General features: G+C 35.1%; 1 long non-coding RNA gene across 1 annotated transcript; it reads right to left on the bottom strand.

Annotated features, from left to right (window-relative positions):
• Positions 1–798: 798 nt before the first annotated feature.
• Positions 799–2072, bottom strand: LOC140819291 (uncharacterized). Its single transcript, XR_012115197.1, has 3 exons — positions 1973–2072; positions 1390–1449; positions 799–874 (listed from the first exon to the last, which is right to left on the bottom strand). It is a non-coding gene; the product is annotated as an uncharacterized lncRNA (long non-coding RNA).
• Between the last annotated feature and the right edge of the window lie 5213 nt (positions 2073–7285).

Raw genomic sequence — 7285 nt, 5'->3', positions numbered from 1 at the left:
TCGTCCTACGCGAAGTTATCAACGTTTTCGAGCGGTTTAACGCAAAGGCACGCGTTTTATCATTATTTTTCTCGTCATTCACGTTATGTATGCTGATGTATATGCATTTGCATGAGGAAATATTTGATCTAGCATGTATAATCAATGTTTTTGGCATGGTTTGACATTAAAGAATTGCATACTTTTGATCATGACTCATGTTTTCTTGATATTGATGCAAGCGGCTGCCATGGCTGCTGGTTTAAGAGTTGTTCTTGGCGTGGGATATGGTTTCATGGGGCTGGAGTCGGTTGGAGGTCATGTACTGGCGAGGGCGGTAGGGTTTTTCTAGGTTGCGTGAGTCGAATTGTCTAGGTGCCATCACTGGAAATCAAATTGTTAATCATAACTTTTAACAATTATAATCCAGTAATCATCATCCCACCTTTCGCATGAAAGCACACACAACTAAAGATCAATCAATCATATCGAGAAATCATCAATAACAAGTCAAATGAACAGACACACGCAGATAATATTGTCATCCAACTCCCTCATCACAAACCCAACTCCAAACCATCTCAGACATCTAACATATGAACTGATACCACCAACGTGACGCCCCGAACCTCGCCACGTAATCATACAATATGTGACGTCAAATACATAAAAATTTTCTTTTCGACGACATAGTAAGATAATATATATACGACAAAATAGTGCAATCACCAAACTATCTACGTCACTGTAGCAGAAACAGTATAACAAATACACACATACAACTCAAATAAAACAATAAGTTATACTGTCTCTATCTACTATTATCTACAGGATTGTTTGACTAGACACACCTAGTCTTTCGTCACTATGATGTCTCACGGCATAGTCCTGTAACCTGTCCAACAGAAACAGCCCCCAAAGGGTGAGCGTACACAACAATCATCATCGCAATACATAACAGTTATATTAACAACAACATAAGATATAACTGAAATGATAATAGAAATAACCTCTTTGCTGTTTCTGGACAATCAGCCATCAACAACCTCAACAACATCACACTGCAACAATAACATCGACGATACATCGTACCCCAACTCCGGCGACAGCAATATCGTCGAACGAACAACAACATCGACGATATGTCGCACCCCAACACCGGAGACAACAATATCGTCGAACGAATAACATCAACGATACGTCGCACCCCAACTCCGGCGACAACAATATCGTTGAACGAACAACATCAACGTGACGTCTCCCAACAACGACAACCAACAACATAAACAATAATAGCCAACAAAAAATATAATATCAAATCGCCCAATTCCGTGATGTTTCATCGTTCAACGCAATATTTTTTTAACTATACTAAACAATAACAATGTATGCTCGTACGTCGACACGAACCTGATAATCGAGTATATATAAAATCTGGCTATTTCTTTGATCCCGAGGCTTGTGATATATCTAAATAATTCAACAACAATATCAGATCATTTTCACCGTATCAACACAATCATAACAGTTTCAACATGTAACATCAAATAGCCCAACAAAAATTAATTCAACAAAATATAAAACTCGATTATAAATTCATATTGTTCAATAATTTAATATTTCGGTGTATTTAATTCACAATACTACCATCAAATACACTATAATTAATTAACTTCAAATAATAGGCTATTTTACAACATCGTCAAATTACAAAAACTATATATCAACATAAAGCCTATACTTCGTAGACTCCGAATAAATAATTAAAATTATTAACAACTGACAAACAACTCTCTAATTTCAATCCAACGATTAAAATCCCTAATTATAATAAATTAGGAATAGTTCAATATAACACCACTATAATCTTCTCTACTTCGTTAAAATCATACACTATTCAACAATCTTCAATTTCAGTATGATTTAACAATTTATCAGATTTATTCCAGAAATCGACGAATTTCAAACATCATGAAAACTATAAAATTTATACCTCAAATTGAAGATCTCGTGTCAACGATCTCATAACTGAAGTCGGTTCGTCGATTAGATAAACCGATGAGTCGCAAAATTGAAAAGAAAATCTGAAAACCTTATTTCCTATTTATATCCCTTTGGACCAGGCAAACGATCAAATTTTCCAAAACTTAAAACATGAAACTTCTATATCTTTGAGTTTTCTACGTTATAACTAAATTTCAAGTCATTTGGACTTCATATAACCAACATATGTCACATTTTATTCTTTAAAATCGTTAATTATTTAGTAATCTCACATTACTAAATCAACTACTTGTGATATTTACTTCAGGCATTACACCAGTCTTAACCCTACCAGAAGAAACATAAGGGTTCACGGTTTACACTGATGCTTCCAAAGAAGGATTGGGTTGTGTATTGATTCAAAATGGGAAGGTCGTTGCCTATTCTTCAAGGAAGTTAAAGATTCATGAGAATAACTATCTGACTCATGATTTGGAGTTGGGTGCAATAGTATTTGCCCTAGCAAAATGACGGCATTATTTATACGGTGCGACATTTGACATTTATACTGACCACAAGAGTTTGAAGTATTTATTTACTCAAAAGGAGTTAAATATGAGGCAACTTCGGTGGATGGAATTCCTAGAAGATTATGATTGCTCTATACTATACCATCCAGGGAAGGCCAACGTGGTGGCAGATGCTTTGAGTAGAGCAAGTATAGCCCATCTTGGTGGAAGAGAAACTAACCAAGTCAAGTCAAAAAACTTGTTACACATATTTTCACGTGGTCATCTAGCAAGACTAAGAGTCGAACCAGAATTCAACACCTGAATCAAGCAAAGTCAGGACACTGACCCCGATGTAATTAAGCTGAAAAAGACCAAAGGTGGGCAAGATTCTGATTTCACCACCAACCCTCAGGGTGTATTTTGCTATCGTAAACAGATTTATGTACCTGTCTCATCAAAAGAGGAAGTTTTGGAAGAAGCTCATAGATCTCGATTCACCAACCATATTGGAGGAGCCAAAATGTACCAAGACTTAAAACAAAACTTTTGGTGGAAAGGCATGAAACGAGATGTTGCAGATTTCGTAACGAAATGCCTTACATGTCAAATGGTGAAGGCAGAACATCAAAGACCATCAGGACTTTTACGACCTCTCCCCATTCCTGAGTGGAAATGGGATCATGTAACCATGGATTTTGTGTTAGGGTTACCTCTTATGAAAGGAGGCTTTGATAGTATCTGGGTTGTGGTGGACCGTTTAACAAAATCCGCTCACTTCATTCCAGTAAGTAGTACATATGGAGTGGAAAAACTAACTGTTCTATACCAAAAAGAAATCATTCGTTTACGTGGGATACCCTCAACAATTGTTTCAGACCGAGATCCAAAATTTACATCCAGATTGTGGAAGAAGCTTCAGGAATGCCTTGGGAAAAATTGAATTTCAGCACATCATCGCACCCTAAGACAGACAGACAATCTGAAAGAACTATCCAGACCTTTGAAGATATGCTCTGTACCTATGTTTTAGATTTTGGAGACAGCTGGGGAAATCATCTAGCCCTTATAGAATTTGCATATAATAATAGCTACCAGGCTACAATTCAAATGGCTCCTTATGAAGCTTTATATGGACGAAAATGTCGTTCCCCTTTGAACTGGGATCTTGAAGAATGGTGGTGCACCAAAGATGGGAAAACTCGTTCCATAAAACCAGATATTATACAAGAGGCAATTGATAAAGTACAAGTCATCAATCAAAGGATACAATCAGCCCAAAGTCGACAAAAGAGCTATGCTGACAAAAGAAGAAAGGACTTAGTATTTGCTTTGGGAGATCAAGTGCTCCTCAAAATATCTCCCAGGAAGGGAATCCAAAGGGCAGGGGAAAAAGGAAAGTTACAACCTCGATTCATAGGTCCCTTTGAAATTCTGAAAAGAATAGGACCCACAACCTACCAACTCCAGCTACCTAAGACACTATCTAGAATACATAACGTGTTTCATGTATCCCAATTAATAAAATGCTTCACTGACTCAACACCCTTAGAGGACCCTGCACATTTAACCCTAGAAGGAGATTTGACATACAAGGAACAACCTGTTCGGATACTTGACCAGAGAATCAAAGAACTTCGCAGTAGACAAGTTTAACTCGTCAAAGTACTCTGTAGGAACCAAAACATTGAAGAAGCCACTTGGGGGAAAGAAGAGGATATTAGACAACAATACCCAGAGCTATTCGAATCGGGAGACCAGATTCCTTGAAGGTGGGGAGATTGTAAAACCCCATATTTAGGTATATATTTAATTATACTAATAATTTTTTTATTTATAAAATTAAATGAAATAACTAAGTCAAATATTTAAATATATTCTTATCTACTCATACATGCATGCATAGGAGGTATCATCATCATACTTGCTTAACTAACACTCCACCTCCCTTCTTGCCCAACCGGCAATCGGAAGATGTCCAACATGGGTTGGAGGAAAGGCTTGCTCCTTGCCTATAAAAGAATCCATCCACTTGATGAATTTCAAGAGTTTCTTAGCCTCATTTTTGAGTTTTAAGGACTGGTCTAGAGTAGGGTTTGAATGGTGTGAGAATGTGGCTTTTTAATAGTTGAGGAAAATATGAAAACAATTCATTACTATACCTCAAATTCCTCCAAAAATTCTAGAAAAATTCCTCAAAACTCTCTACTTACGTAGAAAGCTATCAGAAAAGGAGGTGTCAAAAATTAGCTGCCGATTTTTCGTCAAAATTCATAAACCACCACTGTCGGGGAAGAAAATAGTGCCGGAATACTCACTTTTCAAGTACTGTTTTCACTCCCAATTTCCGTAACTTTGCTGACCGTATTCACCTTAGTATAAACACGAAAGTTATTCATTGTATGTCATACTTGTCATTCATGTCTTTGGTTGCCCAGAATCGGTCTCGGAAATAGTGTTTTCCGGCAGCCGAAGTCGGGGTGTGAGTTTTACTAGTTTTTCCTTTTCTGGCACGTTTAGGCTAGGAATTTCAGAAAGCTTATAACATAAGTGTTGTAGGAAATCGTATTTTCAGTTTGCTGGAAAAAAATTGGCCGCGTGTGGTGGCCCGCCGGGATCGGCGCGTGTAACAACGAAAATTTTAATTGCATACTCTTTATTATTCTAGGCTACTATGCTAGTTTCGTAAATTTTGGATGAGTATTTCATTTACTATAAATTTTTAAATGATAAAACTATGATTTTCGGATATTATATGATACTTGTATGATCGTTTGAATCTTTTATACATGTTTCTAGTTTTCAATACTTTAAAAATAACACTAGAAGTAGCTTTGAAGTTTTATAATTTTTGGACTTACAAGCTATTTTTATAGGTTTGTGAGTAATATATTCATATTTATATAAATAAAATATGAAGTAAATAAATAAATAAAAATTATGATGTTACTTTTGGTATAATATTTTGTAAACTATTATGAAAAATTAAAGTACACACTCTTATTAAGATATAAAACGAGTCCAAAGTTTTTCTATATGCTTATTACTGTGGTATTTTATGTCACCATAAATTATAAAGTTATGAGCTAATTTTGAGGATAGTCTATATTAAAAATGAATTAGGAAATATTATACTATACTAATGTTAATCACCTTGGTCAATAGGATTGGCTTGATATTTGGATTCTCACACTCATTTATAGTAAGTTACTAAGGTGAGGAATTTATTTTGACCATTCTTACTATAACTTTGGCAGTTGGCCTGGAAATTATGATAAGATATTTTATTAAATGATATTTGCCATGTTTTATTGATTTCTTGTGCTTGTGCATAATTATTGTACTTCTTAAGCTCGTTGATGCATCACTTCGATGGCCACTCCTTTTATCATATGATAAATCATCAATCATGTCTATATCCTTTTTACCGATCGAATCTATCATCTTGATCGCATCATAGTCAAATTTATTCTACTTAATTTACTCATTACTGTTATTACATAATGATGGAATGCTTCACTGAAAAGTTCTCATTGTAATATCATCACACTAGGTGTGATTCTTATCGAACTTTCACCAAATAAGGTCTTGGTTAATCAACGACTGAATGAACAAATGATTGAATAATAAAGACATTGACCAAGATGGAGCCCTACACAACGGACTTTGGTCTGGAGATTGAGTCCATTGAATAACGTGACTTTGGTCCAAGTATATTAGTTCACTTGGCTCGTTATTCTTGCTAATCATATGTTCTATCTTGTGCATTCATATTGTCGGATGCTCGCCCTATTCTCTATTATATTATTCTGTTAAATTTAACATCCTATTGATTATTATTTAATTCTCACCGGGTCCTTAAAGACTTAACCTCTTTATTTTTTTTTTATCTATTGTAATTTCCAGAGCCAAGTAACCAGGATTTGGATAAAGAAAGAAATGTCGATGAATGATCCGCCAGTTGTTGTCTGGAATAAATTACTGGAAGGCATAATAAGTCATTTAGTCTATGAGTCAGTTTTTCTGAAATGTTTACGTCATTGTCACTCTTATCGTCTATGTTAGTTTGTACATGTAAAACTTTATCGTAATTTACTAGTACTTGTACGTTTCGCTTCCGCTAATAAAGTTCTTTAATAGTTCTTATTACTGCCTGTGATACTTCTAAAGAGACATAATTCTCTTATGAGGTATTATTAGGGAATGTGGCATTCCTTGATGTCTAGTTTCAAGACAGGGTGTCACACGCTGGCCGCGGGTAGCGATTAACATGTAACCACGGTTGATGGAAGGCAAGGATAAATTAAACTATTTTAATTTTTACTTTTGTGATTTAATATAAATTTTGAATCTTATTCAAAATGAGGGATTTTAATTTTAAATTATCTCATCATTTTAATCTAAAATCGTGTTCCACGAGATTGTATGTTTGCCGGATTCATTCAACTATATTATCTAATAATATACATACATGCATACTACTATATATCACATATATATCTCATAATATGACATTCAACAATAAACAAGGATAATCGATCACCAACACTATTAGATCCATGTGAGCCAGATATGGATCCAGTCCAAAACCTAGGTGAATGTAGGGATGAAAATGCAACTTATTACATGAACTTCCAATATTTTACATGTATTCATCTTGTGCATCGGGCCCACCATCTTCCAGTCTTGATCTCCCACTATTTCTAATAATTACATTTAAATAGTCATGGCATATAAGGGATACATGTGGGGAACGGGCCATAAACCAGGCCCACTTTAAAAATATCAAATATTAACAAAATTAATAAAAAAGT

The sequence above is a fragment of the Primulina eburnea genome, chromosome 18, assembly GCF_022965805.1.
Source record: "Primulina eburnea isolate SZY01 chromosome 18, ASM2296580v1, whole genome shotgun sequence".
Taxonomy (NCBI): domain Eukaryota; kingdom Viridiplantae; phylum Streptophyta; class Magnoliopsida; order Lamiales; family Gesneriaceae; genus Primulina; species Primulina eburnea.
Note: the sequence above shows the minus strand (reverse complement) of the source record. Positions and strands in the feature narration are given on the sequence as shown.